The 21,743-nt window shown below is 40.4% G+C and overlaps 1 pseudogene; it reads left to right on the top strand.

The window, feature by feature from the left end:
* The first annotated feature begins 17,974 nt into the window (after positions 1–17,974).
* Positions 17,975–18,772, top strand: LOC105061539 (pathogenesis-related protein PRB1-2-like; annotated as a pseudogene).
* The last annotated feature ends 2,971 nt before the right edge of the window (positions 18,773–21,743 follow it).

Below are 21,743 nucleotides of genomic sequence, written 5' to 3'. Positions count from 1 at the left end.
TGATGCTTGGCACACTTATAAAATGATCACTTTCTAGATTTTGATACCCAACCTTTCTTGGATCCATAGGAGTTAGTGCACATGATTTCTTTTGGAACTAAAATTTATTTAATAAAAGTATGACCAATTCTATTGATACTGCATTTAAAAATTTTATGATATATTTTATTATACTTAAAGCAAACAATAGAATGATTTTTATGAAAAACTTTAGCAAATATATTTTTGATAAATTTTTATTTTCTTAAAAGATTAAAACCAATTTCAGTCTTGTTAAAAATAGTCTTTTAATTATTCAAAATCAATTAAAACTTTTGAGAACTAAATATAAATTTATCAACCATAGGCTTCAAAACTTCAATCTCTTTTCTTAACTTAGCATTCTCTTCTACCAAAGATTTTTAGATTTTAAATGATTTACTTTTTTGTTTAGCCAATGATTCTTTTTCAAAAGTTTATCCTTTTCTATTGAAAGCTTATTCTTTTCTTCAGCTAAAAGTAGATTTGATCTTTTGAGCTATTTATTTTTCAACCTTATCTTTTTGAAATCATCCATAAGCTTATGAAAAGCTTCAAGTAATTCTTCAAAAGTAAATTTTAAAAAAAAATTAATATTTACCTCATTATTATGAGTCATAAGGTAAATATTTGCAATACCTTCTTATTTTTCTTCTTCATCTAAACTTGAAATATCACTATCTTTCCAAATGACCATCATAGCACTCTTTTTAGTTCTTTTGGGTAGGAGGTAATCTGACTTATATTGCCCAGGTTTATTGTAGCATATGACATTTCTTTCTCTATCCTCTCCATCTTCCTTTTTCTTCAACCATTTCTTTTTAAGGAACTTTTTAAAGTTTCCAATAAGCAGTCCTATTTCCTCATCTCCACTTTTATTTTCTTCTTCATCTTCATCTTCTTCCTCTAACTCATCACTTTCTTTAGATTTGATAATTGATTTGAATGAGATAGTCCTCCTCTTCTTTGATTCTTCTTCTTCCTCATTTTGGTGCATGTTCAACTTATGTGTCATGAGTAAACCAATAAGTTCTTCTATAGACAGCATGCTTAAATCTTTTTCTTCTTGAATGGCTATAACTTTAGCTTTCCAAGCCTTTGGCAAATATCTATGTACAAATCTTGCAAACAAACTCATTGCTAGTGTAGGTTTTGCCAAGACCGTCTAAAGCATTTATAATATTAGTAAATATATAAAATATATCAAAAATTAACTCATATTATTTTATTTTAAATAATTCATACTTATGAACAAGCAAATTAAATTTAGACTTTTAACTTAGCTTGTCCCTTCATGGGTAGTTTTTAATTTATTTCAAATTTTTTTTCTAAAAATACAACAGATATTCTATTAAATTTATTAATATCTAAAGAATTATAAAGAATATTTATGATCTTTGCATTCAATTGAGCTATCTTTTTATCAAACTCATCCTTATCCTTTTTCCATTTAGGAGAAGACACTCTATTAATTAAAATTATAGATGTCTGAGATCTATTAGTTATGTTTCTTCACATGTCATAATCTAATACTTGCATAAAATTTTCATGCGTGCTTTCCAAAATATGTAATTCATGTCATTGAAAAGTTGTGGTCTAAAAGTTGATTATCATTGGATTGGCAAATAAGGGACCAATCGGGGATGCCATGATCTCCACCTCAAGACCACTAGGTCAGGAAGGATATAAGAGCACTAGTTCTGATACCAATTATTGCTTAGAAGGTTAGCCACCCAAAAGAGAGGGTGAATGGTGTTTCTCAAATACTTCTAGCAAATCTAACAAATGTATACTTTTAACCAAATTAGCTTAAGTATAAGTGTGGTGTGTATAATGTATGATAGTAGAATTTATAAATAAATGATACAATGCAAGAATTAAAAGTAAGTTAACAAAGCACAGTACAAAGATAAGAGATTTATAATGGTTTGGTGCAACTTCGCACCTACATCCACTTCTTAAGCTCTATATAGAAATTTTATTATAATCAATTTGATTATAGTGTGATTATTTTACCTAGGCTCATAATCAAATTCAATTGATTTTTTGGGATCACTAACCAAAATCTTACATAATTATTTTTTGGACTAACAATCCCATCTAGTTAGTTTTCTTGGCTTACCAACCAAAATCATACAAAGTCCAATCTAGGCTTGGACAGGCCAAACCCAAGTTTCTTTCATCCGAAAGAAACTGATAAACAAAACCCAAAATATAATGTATAAGAATTTTGAGCACAAATAAAAACATAAATAAAAACTCTTTTAAGCTCAGAGAATATGCTAAAAGATGGCTCTTTTTATGCTTGACTTCTCTTCTTTTGAAGCTTGAGAGGTTGTAGCAAATAAAGGAGTAGATCTCTCCTAAAGGCTCAATAAAATCTTTGTACTAAATTTCTTTCTTTTTTTTTTTTCAAAGATATTCAATAGCAGATGGAGTAGATCTCTCTAGAAATCTCACTAAAATCTTTATGCTATATATCTCTCTTTTATCCTTTTCCAAAGATATTCAATAATACTCTCACAAATGATATATTTTTCTTTGTAATCCTCTTCTCTTCCTTCCTAAATGATTCTTGAGCTTTAGATAGACTAGAAAGTGGTTGAAAAATAACTTTTGACTATTAGAAGGATTGAAGTAGCTATTAGAGTAGAGAAATAGCGATTAGAATAATATAGAAAAACTAGTCGCTAGAACTGTCTCCATGTCAGGAGTTGACTCGAGCTACTCATAAGCCCACTCATCCTCTTCAACAGTCGACTCATCATTAGATCTAAAAAATTCTATATTGTATCTTTCAAAGAGAGTCAGCTCATCTTCTTCATGAGTCGACTTGATCTATCCAGGAGTCGACCCATCTTCTTCATGAGTCAACTCGAGTTAGAGTTCTAAAAATATAGTTCTCTATCTCGACTAAGAGAATCGACTTGAGCTCCATAGGGGTCGACTCACAGCTTATACCACTCAGCTCCAACATACCAGAGTCGGCTCTTCATTCTCTAGGGTCAACTCTTCTTAGCCAAACTTATGAAATTTTATTTTTTGAAGTACTTTGGCTTGGCATCTTTGAGAGGATTTCTTCCATAGATCATTTTTTTATTGTGCACTTCTAAGAAATCTTATATCCATCCTTCAAATATATGATTAGTACTATTTATACTCAATATTTTATTATCATTAAAATCAATCTTAGCATCAATAGAAAAAATTTTTAGTTACAGTTAAAGTTTAAACTAACCATATTCTCTTCGATTTTACAGCAATGAGGCCAACTCATTCATCCATCAAGTTGGCTTTCAAAAGGAAGATAGGTTCTACGGGTGAGGAGTCCTCACCAAAGAAGTCGGAGTCACAACTAAGGACTCCTGCCCCCACTCCAACCCCAACACCATGGATGGGGACATTGAGCATTAATCCAATGGAGATTGAGGATAAGCCCATGGCAGCCATGCCTTTGCTATCTAGCTCACCAATGACTTTGGAGTCAGCTCGAGCTTCATCACCGCTAGCTAGTTATACACCATCCTTGCCTCTACCAGTTGGACAAACACCATTCCTGCCTTATCCAACTCACCGTCGCTGTCTCCTGTGGTGCTGAGCAAGTCGGCCAGGTCCAAAGAGGGCCCCTTCTTGTTCAGGAGTGAAGAGGCGTTCATCACTATAACAAGGAGAGTATGGAGGGATGACTCCACACTTTGAAATCACCAGCTGGTTTGAGAGTTGGGGAAGATGACTTTGCTATTGGTCAACTAGTTGGAGAGAAAGATCCATACTTTGAAAAGATATTCGATGCATCCTATGCCGACCTCATTGGGATAAGTTTTCTATTATTTGTACTTGTCTCCAATTTTTATCTCCAATTACTAACTTTGTCTTTTCTATGCAGTTGGTGCATGATGTTACTATTCTTAGCAAGGGCTTGATTAGTTTTAACCGAGGAGAAGTTTAGGGTATCTGAGGCTCGAGCAAAGCTTGCCAAGGAGGTAAAGAAGGTGGTCAAAGAAGAAGACTCTCGAGCCAGGGTCTGAGCTCCTAACTACTCGAAAGAAAATCAAGCCCCTGGAGGGTTTTAGCCATTGAACGTGGAGCCATCGAGGTGCATTGGCTGAAGGTAGCCAAACTAGAAGAAACCTTGGAGCATAGTGAGACAGCAATCAAGCCTATCGAGGACAAGGTGCAACTTGTTGAAGCCCGAGCTAGAGAAGAAAAGGAGAAGGCTGTTTCTGAGGCCAAGCTCAAGGTCATTGATAAGTTCAAGCCCTTGGAAGACTTTATGAATGAGGTTGCTAAGGGCTCTTCGGTGGCCTATAAGTATGGCTTTCAAAACTACAAGAGGTGCATGAGTCAGATGCTTTTGAAGTTGGATCTGAGCAATCTCCAACCTATGGATAGTGACGAGGATGAGCCTGATGATACCAAAGAGGATGGGCCTACCCTAGCTACTAAAGCTTATGCTCCCAATCCCACGATTGCTAGCGAGCTTGCCAGCAAGTACGCCACCAAGCAAGCTTGCCAGCAAGCACACCACCAAGGGCCCCACCGAGCAAGCTACTATTCTTGCCACTGAACTTATTCTCGAGTATCTGGATTGAACTTGTACTTGCTTTTCTTTCTATTTGTAGTTAACTTTTGTAACAAACCTTCTTTTAATGAAATGAGCTATTTTTCCATGTGCCTCTTAATTGAATAATTTGTCTTTGGGGTTGGTCATCCATCTGGCCAATGTGGTTGTCAACTCAGTCAACTGGTCGAGATTGATTTGGGCCTAGGTCCGAAGTCATTGTACCTGAAGTCATAATATCCAAAGTCAATTCAAAGTTGCTTCCTGGCAACAAATCTTACCAAGTCATTATCATCATCTTATCCCAATCACCAATGGGGTGCTCAAGAAAATCCCAAGGAAGTCTTGTCCAAAGTCGACACGAAGTCAACCCAAACAATATTTTTGCCAAGCCATTATTGTGATCTTAACCCGATCACCAATGGAGTGCTCGAGAAGATCTTGATAAGGTCTCATCCGAAGTCAATACGAAGTCGATCCATGGCAAAATTCTTGTCAAGTCATTATTGTCGTCAAAACCCAAGCACCAATGGGGTGCTTGAGAAGATCCCAATCAGATCTCTTCTGAAGTCAATTTGAAATCAATCCATAACAATATTTTTGCCAAGCCATTGTCATCATCTTAACTAGATCACCAATGGGATGTTCAATAAGATACTGACAAGATTCATTCGAAGTCGATACGAAGTCGATCTATGGCAATATTTTTGCCAAGTCATTATTATCATCTAAATCTAGTCACCAATGGGGTGCTCGGAAAGATCTTGATGAGATTTTTTGTAGAGCTCCTAACATGGGTCAAAATATCTCTTTATGATCGGCCCTTTATTGATTTCTTATTTCAGGTTCTTAGCCATAGACGAGATATTTTCAATGAGGTCGGTGCTTTCTGACCCAGTCGTTGGGATCTAGATTGAAGCCCAGATATCCCATGTTCGATCATCTCTTCTCGAGGATCGAGGCTCGACTTGGTTGTCTTGAGTATATTCTTGAGATATCTTCATTGTTTTTATTGATTTCATTTATGGTTGGATACTGTTGACTTTAGCCAAGTTTTCTACTTAGTTGCTTAAATAAAAACCTGCATCAAAGCTTAAACAAAATATTTTTATTGATATGATCAATGGACATTTAACTTACTAGTGATACATTCTTGGCTGGGACTTCTATCCTCCTACTACCTATGAAGCTAGAGATCATATTGATGACACCAATCGTAGATTGGTTGTTGTTATTTTCTTCATCAGACTGGCATTGAGGTGGCTCTTTAGATGCTCATTCTTGTTGCTCCTGAACATAATTATCGGGATAGTCTTTCTGAATCAAGGCTTCAATCTCATCCTTGAGCTAGAGGCATTCTTTTGTATCATGATTGTGGTCATGGTGGAAATGGCAATAATTCATTTGGCTCCTCCTTGTCAGTGGAGCCTTCATCGATTGAGGTTGACAAAAATACCCTTGACCCTCAATCTCTATTAGAATCTACACTAGAGGAGTAGATAGGAGAGTATAGTTATTGAACCATCGAGGAGGACTCCTCAGCCTAGAGCTCTTCGATGGTCTGGAGGACTCTCCTTTTATCTGGATTACATGAGGTTCCTCCCAACTTTTCTTCTTATCAGGGATCTTCTTCCCCTTGGCTTGCTTCCGTGCAGCCCGAACTTCTTTTGCCTATGCATATTTCTGAGCTCACACTAACAAGTTGATATAATCCTTCAAAAATACTTTATCAAGGGAGAAAATAAGGTGCTCATTTCATAATCTTCACTTGAGTGCTGATATCACCATCGACTTGTCGAGGTTGCTTACTTCAAGCATGGCGGCATTAAAGCATGCCACGTAGCTACGTAGTGACTCATCCTCTTTTACTGGATTGAGAGGAGACTATTAGTATTCTTTGGTTGAGCTCAATTATTGTTGAAGTGAGTAATGGACAGCCTTTCAAGATGGTCGAATGAATGAATGGACTCAAATTGGAGTCTGGAATGCCACACCTTTACCGACTTCTTAAGAGTGGCTGGCAAGATGAGGTAGAAAATGGCATCCGAGGTGCTATAGAGCATCATGAGGGCCTTGTAGCCCTTCAAGTGGTTGAGGGGGTCCGAAAAGCCATCATACGACTCTATTTACTCAGAATTGATTCCCTCATAATAGTATGAAAAAAGGGAGGCCAAGAGTTGAAGCTGAGGCTGTCGTTATTCTGATGATTTTTATTCTGAACCTCACCAAGATGGTGCTTAATATCTTGGACTTTCTGCTCGAGATCTTGTTCTTAATAGGACTTTGTAGGTCGTAGAAAATAATCTAGAGTCGAATCTCCATCGAAGGAGGAAGATCATCGCCGTCGGTCCTCCTCCCTCAGGCCCGAGGGGAGGGTGATCGATGAGGAGCAGGAGCATGAGCGGAGTGGAGAGTTCATCAGGGGACTAATTTTAGGCTCTTAGGATGAGACTGATGGCTATGTCGAGAGGGAGCCACCATAAAAATCATTCTTGGTGCAACTCCATCACCTACTGGACCTGTTGCATAGTGTTGGTTAATGTCTAGATTTACTGGACCACCATAATAGGGGATTGCATGGTGATGGATTCTCAGGTAGCACCCCCTTGGCTGTAGCAGATGGATTGTCGGTGTGAGGCGACAAAGTTGTGCATTTGTGTTCTTGCCATATTCTCTTTCCTTTTTGAGTAGGCTTGGAGCCCTCTTTCTAATGCTAAACTATTGCTGTAAGACTCTAATTCAAAATGAATATTGCTGAAGTTAGACCCTTTTTGATCCAGAGGTTTGATGCTGATCTGAAGATTGAAATACCAAAAAAAATCTATAAGAGAAGTCCACTCTCGTCGGGAGTTCTCCAATAGAGGAACCTCCAATACTTAAGTCATCGGAGGTTGAGAACAGTAGAGGAAAGAGGGAGAGAGGGAGAAAAAGAACATGATTTGTTCTCTAGAGTGGAACTTACTTGGAGGGTCCCCTTATTACCTTTTTATATAGAGGGGGAGCTATAGGCCATTTATGCCTGAATCTGATAGGCCGTTGGGCTCTAGCTCCCTATATTGTTAGGCCATAATTTGACAGATCGTTAAGATAGAAAATTTATCTACTAACTTATGAATCAGGATTGTTAATTATGGGTCCTATCCACATCCTGAAAGTTGCTGGGAGATTCCAGTAGATTGCCCGTGTAGTTGAATAGACTGGTGGCTTAAGGTCAGTATAAGGCCGAGGATTTGTATCAGTGTCCAGGGTGTCACCTTCCTTTCCACCAATCATAGGGCTTTGTTTCTTATGCTCGATAAGGTCTTGACTCTAGGGTTGGTAATCATTCGAGCCAAGGGCCCAACAGAAGCTGATGACATGCATTGTAGCCAAAAGCCAAGCTAGTGAGGTCAAGCTTTGTCTTTCCAAAAAAAGATGCAGTGAAGGGATCTTCGGTAAGAGATGGAGTGGAATGTTCCTCGGCTTGAGATGAGGTGAAAGTATCCTCGATTGGAGATGAGGTGGAAGTATCATCAGCTGAAAATGACCTTGGCTAGAGATGAGGTGGAGTCCTTGATTAGAGATGAGGTGAAGGAGTTCTCGACAGAGATGAGATGGAGTCCTCATTTGGAGATGAGGTGGAATCCTTGGCGAGAGGTGAGGTGGAAGTATCCTTGGCTGGATATAAGGTGGAAGTATCCTCGACTGGAGATGACCTCGATTGGAGATGAGATGGAGTCTTCGACTAGATATGAGGTGCTAATTGAAAAGCCTCCTGGATGCCAGAGCTGAAGTTGCAAAACAAGTCTCTGACCAAAAAGTTTTTTTGTGGAGACTCTCCTATGCTTAAGTTAGCTGAAAATTAGAAAAAAATAGTAAGTGAAAGCATTTTAAAAGCTTACCTGGGGGTTCCACACCCCTCTATTTATAGAGGAGGAATTAGAGTCATGCACACCTAAGAGACTGACCAATTTTTGGTTATTGCACATGGATCGAGCTGGCGGTGATTATTTTTATTCGAGGCATGTATTGATTCTAGTGATCTCCTTCCTTATTTAAACTTTTCTAAGTTGCAGGAAAGATTATCCTCCCAAAATGATCATCTTACTGAATTGGAAAGATCTACCAATTTGATATCATGATTTTTAACTCCTTCGCATTGGCTATGGCCGACCTTTATTTACCTCGACCATAATCAAGGATATGATCGGCCGAGGTCGAGGTGGTGGTTTACAATAATAGCCCCCCACTCTCGAGTTTGAGCTCGAGTTAAGATCGGATGAAGAGAGTAAAAGTTTAGGACTGAGGCTGGCCTGATGTTGAGATCTCCTATCTTATCACTTTTATTGCCTATCCTTCATTGCCATCCACAGAGTTCGACAAGTTGCAGAGATCAGTACTCCTTTAGTTCATCCATTGCATGGGATGTATATAGCTTATGCTCCAAGACAAAAGTCTGATCTCTATTTAGCTTGTCTTTAGGTGAGATACTTTAGTCAACTCGATTGAGGGGTCTTGAGAGGGTTAGCCCCTCCATCATCATTTATAGCTCTTGCTTGACTCATCTGACGATAAAGAGCACTAGTTGGCTATTAGAATGTTGGCGAATGTCGGAGTAATGGGTTTTGCTCAACTCATCTATGGATGAGGAGCACCATTTGGTGAATATCGGAGCAACAGATTATGCTCAACTCATCCATGGATGAGGAGCACCGTTTGTTGAATGTCGGAGGAATGGGTTATGCTTGACTCATCTATGGATAAGGAGTGCCATTTGACAAGCTTCGAAGATATGGGTTATGCTCGACTCATCTATAGACAAGGAGCACCGTTTGGCGAGCATCATCATTGGGTTTCCACTTGACTCGCACGAGGAGCACTAGTTGGCTATTGTAGTCACAAACTTTGCTCAACTCATCCGTAGATGAGGAGCATCATTTGGCAAACATGGCATTTACCCAACTTATCCATAGATGAGGAGCTTGGCAAACATGATGATCACTCAGCTTGTCCATAGATGAGGAGCTTTGTGAACATGGTGATCACTCGGCTTGTCCAAAGATAAGAAGTTTGGCAAACTATGGTGACTGCTCAGCTCATCTGTAGATGAGGAGTATGGCAAATTATATCGACTACTTAGTAGATGAGAAATTTGGTGAATCATGGTGACTACTCCACTCTTCTGTCAATGAAGAGTTTGGCGAACTATGGGGACTACTCAGCTCATCTGTGGATAAGGAATTTGAAGAACTATAGCGACTACTTAGCTCATCAATAGATAAGGAGTTTGGCGAACCGTGGTGACTACTCAGCTTGTCTATAAATGAAGAGTTTGGCAAACTGTAGTGACTACTTAGTTCATCCGTAGATGAGGAGTTTGGTGAACTGTGGTGACTACTTGCTCATCCATAGACAAGAAGTTTTGCAAATCATGGCAACTACTCAACTCGTCTGTAGACGAGGAGTATAGCAAACCATGGTGACTACTCAGCTTGTCCTTAGATGAGGAGTTTGGCAAACCATAGCGACTACTCAAGTTGTCCGTAGATGAAGAGTTTGGTGAATCATAGTGACTACTCAGCTTGTCCATAGATGAAGAGTTTGGTAAATCATGATGACTACTCAGCTTGTCTGTAAATGAGGAGCTTGACAAATCATGGTGACTATTCAGCTTATCCATAACTAAGGAGTTTGGCAAATCATGATGACTATTTTGCTCATCCATAGACAAGGAGCTCCATTTGGCCTTTGGAGTTGCAGATCTTGTCCTAGTTAGTTTGCCTCTGATCAGCCTTCTCAAGTTGGCTTTATCAAGTCAATCTTTTTACCTCAACTTTTGAGAGCTCAACCTTCATTCACTCAGCTTTGGGAGGTCCCTCTCAGGAGCTTGGCCTTCAAGAGCTTGACTTTGGAAGCTCGACCTTTCAAAGCTCGGCTTCAGAATTTTGATCTTTGGGAGCTCGACTTTCTGGAGGTTGGCCTTGGGAGCTTGGCATTAATCTTGATCTTTATCTCAGCCTTTGACTTGATAGCTCGATCTCGATCTTCATCTAGATTCGGTCTTGATCTTTACCTCAATTTTTGGCTTGATTGCTCGATCTCAATCTTAATCTTTACCTCGACCTTTGGCTTGGTAGCTCGGCTTCGATCTTGATTTTCTTCTTGGCTTGGTGAAGTGCCTTGAGCTTGATAGCTCAGCCTTGATCTTCACCTCGGCTCGATCTTGATCTTCACCTCAACTTTTGGCTTCATAGCTTGGCCTCAATCTTGATCTTCTCTTCGACTTGGTGAAGTGTCTTGGACTTGATAGCTTAGGCTCGGTCTTCATCATGGCTTGATTATGTTTTTCACCTTGATCTTTTGCTTGGTAGCTCGGCCTCGATCTTGATCTTCATCTCAACCTTTGACTTGATAGCTTAGCCTCGATCTTGATCTTCACCTCAACCTTTGACTTGACAGCTTGACCTCGATCTTCATCTCGGTTCGGTCTTAATCTTCACCTTGATCTTTAGCTTGATAGCTCAACCTCGGGTTGATCTTCTCTTCAGCTTGGTAAAGTGCCTTAGGCTGATTCAAGCACCATGACTTCCTGCTGAACATCATTGGATTGTGCACTGTTTGAGCGGTGGGAGGCATTTGATGCTCCTTTTTGTGGCCACATAATGAAACACACACTCTCTCTCTTAAAATAAGCCCCAAGTAAAGATTGGGGCTCTTCTTCTAGTATCATTCTATTATGGCCAAAATCCAAGCTAGTGAGGTGGGCTTTGTCTCTCAAGAAAAAAATGCAATGAAAAGACCTTCGGTAGAAGATGGAGTGGAATAGTCCTCGGCTTGAGATGAGGTAGAAATATTCTCGGTTGGAGATGAGATGGAAGTATCCTCAACTAGAGATGATCTTGGCTAGAGATGAGATGGAAGTATCCTCAGCTAGAGATGAGGTGGATTCCTTGATTAGAGATGAGGTCAGGAGTCTTCGACTGAAGACGAAGTGGAGGAGTCCTCGGCTAGAGATAACCTCAGCTGGAGATAAGGTGGAAATATCTTTGGTTGGATATGAGATGGAAGTGTCTTCGATTGGAGATGACCTCGGTCGGAGATGAGGTGGAGGAGTCCTCAGGTGGATATGAGGTGCCGATAGAGAAACCTCATGGATGCTAGAGCTGGACTTGCAAAATAAGTCTCTGATCGAAAGATTTTTCGGTAGGAACCCTCCAACGCTCAAATTAGTTAAAAATTGGAGAACAACAGTAAGAGAGAGCATTTCAAAGTATTTTGAGAGCTTACCTGGGGGTCCTCGCATCCCTCTATTTATAGAGGAGGAATTGGAGTCGTGCACACCTAGGAGACTCACCGATTTTTGGTTATTATGCATGGATTGAGCTGGTGGCAATTATTTCCATCTAGGATATGATTCGATTCTTGAGATCTCCTTTCTTATCTAGATTTTCTAGGGTTGCGGGAAGGATTGTCCTCCCAAAATGATCATCTTGCTGAATTGGAAAGATTTGTCAAATTTAAGACTATGCTTTTTTAACTCCTTCACATCGGCTCTGGCCGATCCTTATTCACCTCGGCTATAACTGAGGATATGGTCAACGAAGGCCGAGGTGGTGGTCCACAACAACATGAAATCATTCTATCTAGTTTTTTGATTTTTTTCACAGTAGTCTTAATGAGTCATCGGTAAGTACTTGATCATGATCTGAGGAGGAGAAGATTGGATCTGATGGCAAATGATCTCCACAATGCTTCTTAATTTGGCAAATGCTCAAGAAACCAGTTAATAGAGCTATCATTTTTGCTAGTCCTGTTGTCCTACCTTCCTTCTAGCCTTTTGTAGTGATGCTTGAGAGTAATGTCATATGTATGTTTGGACAGATGTATTTAAACAAAACGAAGACAACGAATTTGCATGTTTTCGCATCTTTATTAGATTTTGAATGCAATCATGAAATACATATGTCAATATGCTTAGGTGGCTCAATATAAACAAAACTTTCTGTGACTATACTAATTTCTATATACTACGCATTTTTCTCGTCCGCATCTGGTTGACCCTAAAAATATCAGCCAACTTGATGCAATTATTCATGGATACTTAGCCAAACAATTATGGATGGGAGGTGAGGGGATTGTCATGCGGTACAAACTCAAAGTCTGCTTCAATGCAAACTAATAAGAAGCCAACTTCTATGAGGTATGATGGACGCAGACGTCAAATTATTAAAAAAAAAAGGGGGTCGGGTGGGGGTCGGTAGAGAGGATATGTATGGGGTGCTGTGGCGACCCTCTCAATGTCAGAATTTAGAATCAAGGTTTATTGTGGGCTATGCCTGTTGAGTTCTTCCCTCTTTCAGTCACCACATAATGCAAGCATAGCACTCATAGTTTCGTATTATATAATTCTAGTACAAGACCGAGGATTGAAAGACGTTGGATTGCTATTTTCCAGATCGAGCTCTATATATTAAATATATATTTTTTGCAACAAGAGAAGCTCTGTACGTGGCACGACGGTAGAACCCCTTAAATTAACTAGTATTTTTCTGACAATGTTTGCTTGGTGCCCCAATCAGTGCAAGGGGACGGTGGATAATAATTCTCATTCAGCGATCAACCTGTTGGTCCCTATTTTTTTTTTCTTCCTTTGCGAAATATTAATTTTTTTTCATTTTGTGATAGGGAGAAAAAACCATAAAAAACTTCAGCCATTTAAAATATTAAAACAACAAAGCAGATTAGGAGAAATATATGACCAGGTGGTTCACTCTCAGTGGTTTGGTAATCTTTTCATGGAGGAAATTAATCTATGCTCAAGCCTCAAGCTGTACATGTGATGTGGCGCTATGAGTTCGTCTAACTTCAGAAGCTGTACGGTTTGCGTCACTTGAACAAAGTCTTGTAGACAATGGAGTCTAGTTAAATTAACCAATATGCAGGCCAATTGGATATGTAAGTCAAGCAACGGATTCTATGAAAAATGGATTAGATGGGCCATGCAAGGCATTCTCAAGAAGCTCTGGCAAGCAAATTAAGAACTATAAACATTAAGTTAGCAAAATCAAAACAAACAGACTAACAGACTAATTATTTGAATCTAAATGGAGGCCCTTGCATGCATAGCTCAAATAAAATAGGAGGGTGCTTGATTCACGACCAGAATCGGAATCAAAATTGAAATCAAAATGGTTTGAAATCAGTATCGAAATAGCCAAATCTTTCGAAGCGCATGATTCGTGACTGGAATTAGAATCGGAATCGAAATTGAAATGAAAATTTGAATCCATAGATCAGAGTAGAGATTGAGTTCTATGTAGATTGGACCATTCCCATTCCACTCCAGAATTGGAATTGGAATGAGACTTCTCCCAATCAAACAGTTGGAATGGGTGTCACACATTTTCATTCCGATTCTAGACCCCCTTCCCCACCCAAACAGTTAGATTTAAATTTTAAGGGGGTGCTTAGTTCGTATCCGGAATCGAAATCGAAATAAAAATCGGAATGGCTTAGAATCAAAATCGAAATGGTCAAATCTTCCGAAGTACTTGGTTCATGACCGAAATCGGAATTGAAATCGAAATTGGAATGAAAATTTGAATCCATAGAGGAGGGTAGGGATTGACTTCTATGTAGATTGGGTCATTCACATTTCATCTTGAAATCGAAATCAGAATGGGACTCCTTCCAACTAAACAATTAGAATGAGAACTATCCATTCTGATTCTAATTTCAGACTCTCACTCTCCCAATCAAGCACCTCCTAAGAGTAAATTAATGATAGTTTTAGCTATGCTAAAGGCTAAAACAAATTATGTGTGCATTCAAACTTCATGCCTAAATAAAATGAGATGCTTTGTGCACCAAATATTGGAGACTATAGGTGGCCGTCTGTCTTTGCCTTTAATCTTTGTAAACCTCTATTTTCCTTCCCTTCGTGGGAACACAATTTCCCCCATCTTCAAGGAGATGACGTAACTAAATCTCAATACAATACTTCAAACAATCCTTATCCTAAAGAGTCATATCATGTTTAGTTTATTAGAGCATAGAATGTTAAGGCCATAAAGATTAACCACCGGTGATGGAAGACTACCAAACCTAGCAAAATTTGCCATGAATAAAGGGCATGATATTGAAATAATAGCGATACATTAAAATGTATAAGGGATGCTATCAGATCTACAAAATTAATGGAAGCTATAATATTGTAACAATCCCTACAACGGTTTTAAAAGTGGTATATATATCATATATTTTGTATATTTTAGCAATAGATATTAAAATAACAGTGATAATTAATTTCTAATACATTATAAGAGCTGCCACATAATGAGAATAAAAACAATAATTTGACATTTATATTATTTTTTAAAATTATCAAAATTCAAATTTTTGTACCTATTTTTTTAGTCCAAAAATGTATGTACCATCTGAAAACAAAATAACTGTTTTATTAGGTGACATATGGCTTGGACCATAACTTTATTACTTTTTCAGTGTCTTAGGTTAATTTTTGTTATAATATTATTATAGCTATCTTATTTTTGTGTGAAACGAAAATCTAAAACATAGGACAAACGCTGGCCGTTACAACTGTTGTAACAGTCAAAATCAGTTTTCATATTATTTTTTTAAATAATCAAGATTCAAATTTTTTTACTCATTTTTATCCAAAAAGACATATTCCACTTGCAAAGAAAATAACCTTTTTTGAATATTGAAAAGTAATTTGGATAACAACGTTATTATTGTTTAATACCTTGTATCATATTTTGTTATAATGTTACTATAACTATATTATTTTAATATTAAAAAAAATTAAAACATATAATATGATGCAAATGCTGGTCATCTTGTAACAGTCAAATTTATTATTTTTTAAATAATTAAAATTCAATTTTTTTATTTTTTATCCAATAACATATGTGCCGTGTTTAGTGAAAATAATTGTTTATTGATTGAAAAGCGACTTGGATGATAACCTTATTATTTTTTCAACACCTTATATTATATTTTGTTATCATGCTGATTATAACTATATTAATTTAATATTAAAAAAATCTAAAAGGATGGGGCAAATGCGGGCCGTTACAATCGTTGTAGCCGTCATCATCAGTTTTTATGAGGTTTGTAATATAATAGTGCCATTACTCAGACCTTGAGTAGAATAACTCGACGTATGTACGGAAATATGTTATTTTAAGATGATTTGATGTAGTTTACCCAAAAAAAAAAAAAAAAAAAGATTGATACAGGAAATCTCTTGCACCTATCCTAATTCCCATTCCACGCAACCTTTGGACCAACTTGATGAGGAGAGTTACCCTGACATGCTATAAGATTTGAAAAAAAAAAGTTGGGATGGCCTCCCATGTATGCTGCCCAGATGGAAGTCAGAAGCTTGCACATCGATAATCAAGGGAACAAGACAAAGAAGTCGTCATCGACTATAATTCCAAAATTGATGTCAATTGTGGTTCCTAAATCAATGCAAAGACAATGATGCAATGAACATATTTTTTTTTTAAATAGATATATACTCTTAAGATATTAATTATAATTATTTTTATTTTTATTTTAAGAATAAAAATAAAAATTATTTTTATTTTTAATTCATAAAAATATAAGGATTTTTGGTGTCAATTATTTTTAAAATAAACATATTGATATTGAGGGCATGATAATAGCTATAGCTGAGGTGATGGAGCTAGTGATAATATTGGTAGTAGGGATGATAGTGGTACAGTAGAAAGAATGATGATAATAGAGATGATATGGTGGAGAAAGGCAATAGCAATGACAGTAATAGTACCAATGGTGCCGATGAAAACACTAGTGATGATGTGGAGATAACAATTATGGCAACAATGGTCTGATGGAAATGGTCATGGTGCTGATAATGGTGGTAGTAGAGGCTTCAGCAATGTGTTAAAGTTGGCAACAATGGCAAGGCAAAGGCATAGTGAGATATTTATTAAATATTTAAGAATTGATAGAGGCATTGAATATTATGATCCTGATTAATTTGAATCCACTAGAATTATTCATAAAACTTCTGCATCTTATGTGCTACATGATATTGGTGTGACAGAAAGAAAAAAATATGATGCCCAAAGAGATAGTTAAGGCATTGTTTTCTAATTCTCTATCAAGACAAGATTTTGGAGTGAAGCTCCATTTGAGCTTGCTATAAATTAAAAATAGTTCTTGATAAAAAAAGTAATAAAACCCTCTATGTTTGGAAGAAGAGAAAACTTGATCTATACTACTTAAGAGTTTGGGAGTGTGTAGCTATTGTAAGGATTTCTAAATCCAAAAAGAGAAAGTCAGGTGAAAGAGGAATCGAATATATATTCTTAGGATATATACATAACAGTAAGACATATAGATTTATGGTAATAGAACCTAATGTCTCAATAGCAATCAATACTATAATTGAGCAAGAGATATCATATTTGATGAAAGTAGGTTTAAACTTAAAGTATATGTTTCAAAACAAAATCATCTTCTACAAAAAGGAACAATTAGAGAATGACAGAGAAAGAAACCTTGAGCCTATGCTAGAAGAGCTAAAAGAGTTAGAAAGGCAAAAATACTTGGATCAAATTTCTCTGTATTCTCTGGAAAGAAGCTATTAATTAAAGAAGAAATTAATTCTAGTATGGGTAATAACACATGGAAATTAGTTGTCCTCCCACCATATTCAAGCCAATAGGTTGTCTTGGACTTCTAAGAAGAAAATGAAACTAAATACTATAATAGCTTGATCCTAAGTGATGGTTGTAACCCAAAGTTGGTTGCTATGATTGCTCAAACCAAGTTTTTAAATACTACGGGATGGGAGCATCCAGTTTTTCATGAAATGAGATGCTCTGTAAACCAAATATTGGAGACTGTAGATGTCCATCTGTCCTTGCCTATCATATTTGCAAATCTCTATTTTTCTTTTTATCATCTTTGTAAACCTCTATATTCCTTTCTTTTAATCTTTTAAACCTTCATTTTATTTTGTAAACCAAGAAAGCAAAACTGATAACAGCTCAGCTGTTAAGTTAGAACAAAGTTTGCCAGCAGAGATGCCAGAGCCTGCAAAGGAAGCAGCATGACTTCCCTTTGTTAAATACAAGTTTCCGAACCTTTAAGGCAATGACTGACTAAATCTCTACACAACACCTCCAAAACAATCCTTTTCATAGAGAGCCATGACCCTATACAACCATGTTTAGTTTATTGGAGGATAGAATGTGATGGCTATTTAGATTAAGAAGCAGTGACGACAGCGTACCTAACCTTGCAGAATTTTCCGCGAATAAAGGGCAAGATGCCCTCCACTAAATACCCCATCTGCATCTATAAATACCACCAACAGCCCTAGCCATCTCACTCATCACACACTCTTCCTCTGTTAAACCAACGAGAATGGGGTTCTCAAAGATTGCATTTTCTCTTGCTATAATGAGCGCCATTTGTCTTTCCACTGTCTATCTCGCCCAAGCCCAGAATGAGTACCTCAACCCCCACAACGCCGCCCGAGCGGCGGTGCGCGTTCCCCGCATGCGTTGGAACCAGACTTTGGCAAACTTTGCCCGGAGGTACGCCTCCCAACATGTCCGGGACTGCAGGCCTATTCCCCCATCAGGCCCCTACGGCTGGAACTTTTACATCGGCACCCGCGGCAGGGACACTCCCTCCGCTGCGGTGGCATCATGGGTGAGAGAGAAGCAGTTCTAGCGCTGCCCATCCAACACTTGTGCTGCTGGAAGGACACGCTCGCACTACACGCAGGTGGTGTGGAGCACATCGACGCAGCTCGGTTGTGCACGCATGAGGTGCAACAACGGTAACTACTACATCATATGCAGCTATTACCGACGTGGCAACCTGCGAGGGAAGCGGCCATACCGTTGCATCCGTGTGGAAGCGATGGAGGCTGTGGAAGGTGCCATGGAGGAGCTTGTTGACGTGGCCATGGAGGAGGCTGTGGAGATGGCCGAGCAAGAAGCCGTGGACGTGGAGGAGAATGTTGTTGCTCAAATAGTGTGATAGGAGGGTGATATAGCCCTCTCTGTGTATCCCCTTTCTCTAGCTTGCTTGTTTAGTGGAGCTTGAAAACTATGCTTTATAGCCGACCCATACTACTGGGTTGAAGCATGGTTGCCGCTGTGTTGTGATGTATATGTATATCCTTGGTGGTACCCTGAGGTTTGTGTTTATGTATTTCCTATCAAATAAATGAAGGGGGAGTTTGTGGTCCTTATATTCCACGTGCGGGCTTGCATGGTCTCAGAAGCAAAACAACCATACATGCGGCCTATTTTTTGAAGCGTCGGGGGAGCACCATGCGGAGAAACTGATGCTTGCTCTCCCCTCTCTCTCTTTCATGAAGCATGGGGGAGCACCATGCGGAGAAACTGATGCTTGTTCTCCCCTCTCTCTCTTTCATGAAGCATGGGGAATATTGCGGCCAATTTCCTCGTCATCTGATCGTCAAAAATATGCACCTGCAAGGAAAATTTTCACTGACCGGAGATATCTCCGATAGAGACCCTCCAATGCTTAAGTATTGGGTGGATGTCTGGCCAGAACACCATCTCCCAAGATATTTTCAGTACCACGCGATGCAGCAGGAAGAAAAAAGAAACAAAATAAAAGAAAAACAATCAAAATACGTGGATCAGCCACAAAAGGACTCGCCTCTACGGGGCATGCAAACTTCACTATGAAAAAAAAATTTTACAAGAGGAGACCTCACCCTCAACCCTTGTACACCCAATTCTCTCTCACTAGAAGTTTCCCTCACAAAAGCTCTCTCTCTCTTGAAGATCCCCTCTGAACCCCTGAGTGCCTGGCGACCGCTGTCCAGGAGCCTCCTGCTCTTTCTCTCTCAGCACTCTCACCTCTCTCTCTCTTCTCGGGTTCGTACGGGCTTCGTACGGCACAAATCCGAACCACCCTCCTCTGTTCGTCACAGGACCCTTTTAAAGGGTTAAACAGGGTTTAAACCTAATTAGATTATGTTTAAGAGTCCTAAACAAGCCAAATCAACCTCCTGAACCGTCGGATCGTCATCGGAAATCACCTGAGCCCTCCGATCGTGCTCCAGTCCACGGAATAGTGCCGTGGACCGCGAGAAACGTGTGGGAAATGCCTACGCGGTCTACAAGCCCCGCCGTGGATCGCCCGGTCTATGGTGGACCGGGGCAAAGGGGCCAGCAGGCCGCTTGGCCTGCGGGCCTGGGCCGCGCCTGCGCGCGCCTGGGCCACGCGCCCGGCTGGGCCGCGCGCCCGCCTGGGCCGCGGGCTTGGGTCGCGCATCCCGCGCGGGCCTGGGTCGCGCGTCCCGCGCGCCGCCGCCTGCAGCCGCACCGCTACCGCCCGCCGCCGGTCGCCGGCGGTCCTCCGCCGCCTCGAATCTCGTGCCAACTTCAAAAGCTCGTATCTCCTCCATCCGAGCTCCGTTTCAGGTGATCTTGGTCTCGTTGGACTCCGTTTTTCGCCGCGAACCTCACTGTTAGCTCAGTGTGGGCTGAATCTCGAGGCGTCAAATCCTAACATTAAGTCAGAGAAGAGGCTAGACAACAGTGGAAAAATCAGGGGCTCAGCGAGAGAGAGAGCTTACCAAATCCGTTGCCTTACCCCATTATATAGTAGAATGCGGTATGATCCCGCCATTAATGGTGTAGATAACTGGAAAGTTATCAAATCACCGGGGGCTATCAAATCATCGTGGGTTGTCAGGTCATTAGAATTAACCCATGTCCTTGACAGGACAACGTCCCATGGCGGTCGTACAGCATGTCCTTGACAGGACAATAGCCCATGGTGATTGTGTTAGGATTTGATGCTTCGAGATTCAGCCCACAGCGAGGTTCACAGAGAAAAATGGAGTCCAACGAGACCAAGATCACCTGAAACGGAGCTCGGATGGAGGAGATACGAGCTTTTGAAGTCGGTACGAGAATCGAGGCGGTGGAGGACCGCCGGCGACCGGCGGCGGACGGCAGCGGTGCGGCCGCAGGCGGTGGCGCGTGGGATGTATGACCCAGGCCTGCGCGGGATGCGCGACCCAGGCCCGTGCGGGACGCGCGACCCGGGCCCAGGCCCACGCGGGACGGGCGACCCATGCCTGCGTGGGATGCGCGACCCAGGCCCGCGGCCCCTTTGCCCCGGTCCACCGTGGACCGGGAGGTCCACAGTGGGGTCTGTGGATCGTGTGGGTATTTTCCACGCATTTCTCGCGGTCCACGGCACTATTCTGTGGATCGGAGCACGATCGAACGGCCTAGGGAGATTCCGGTGACGATCCGACGGTTCAGGAGGCTGATTTGGCTTGTTTAAGACTCTTAAACCTAATTAGATTAGGTTTAAACTATGTTTAACCCCTTAAAAAGGGCCCTGTGACAAACAGAGGATGTGTGGTTCGGGTTTCTTGCCGTACAGCACCGTACGAACCCGAGAAGAGAGAGAGAGGCGGAAGCATTGCTGTGAGAGAAGGAGTAGGGCTCCTGACAGCGGTCGCCAGGCTCTTCAGGGGTTCAGGGGGGTCTCTAAGAGAGAGAGAGAGAGCTTTTGTGAGGGAAACTTCAAGTGAGAGAGAATTGGGTGTACAAGGGTTGAGGATGAGGTCTCCTCTTGTAAAATTTCTTTTTCATAGTGAAGTTTGCATGCCCCGTGGAGGCGAGCCCTTTTGTGGCTGATCTACATATTTTGATTGTTTTTTCTTTTGTTTTGTTTCTTCTTTCATCTTGCTGCATCGCGTGGTACTGAAAGGATCTTGGGAGGTGGTGTCCTGGCCAGACATCCACCCAACAAGTGGTATCAGAGCAAGACGGTACAAGGACGCAGATTGCAGTGGTGGTGAGCAAGACTGAAGATGGAGAAAACAGGAACAATCAAGATGGAGATCAACAAGTTCGATGGTAAGAGCAATTTCTCCTTGTGGTAGGCAAGGGTGAAGGACGTGCTCATCCAACAGGGGTTGATCGATGCTCTCTTGTGCGATGAGAAGCCGATCACTATGGAGGTGCGGGATTGGAAACGGCTACAGATGCAGGCGGTGAGTACCATCCGCATGTATCTAGCGGATGAGGTGATGATTCATGTGCTGAGCGAGACTTCCCCGACGGTGCTGTGATCGAAGCTCGAGGAGTTGTACATAGCGAAGTCTCTCACCAACACT

Source organism: Elaeis guineensis, chromosome 2 (genome assembly GCF_000442705.2).
Source record: "Elaeis guineensis isolate ETL-2024a chromosome 2, EG11, whole genome shotgun sequence".
NCBI lineage: Eukaryota > Viridiplantae > Streptophyta > Magnoliopsida > Arecales > Arecaceae > Elaeis > Elaeis guineensis.
Note: the sequence above shows the minus strand (reverse complement) of the source record. Positions and strands in the feature narration are given on the sequence as shown.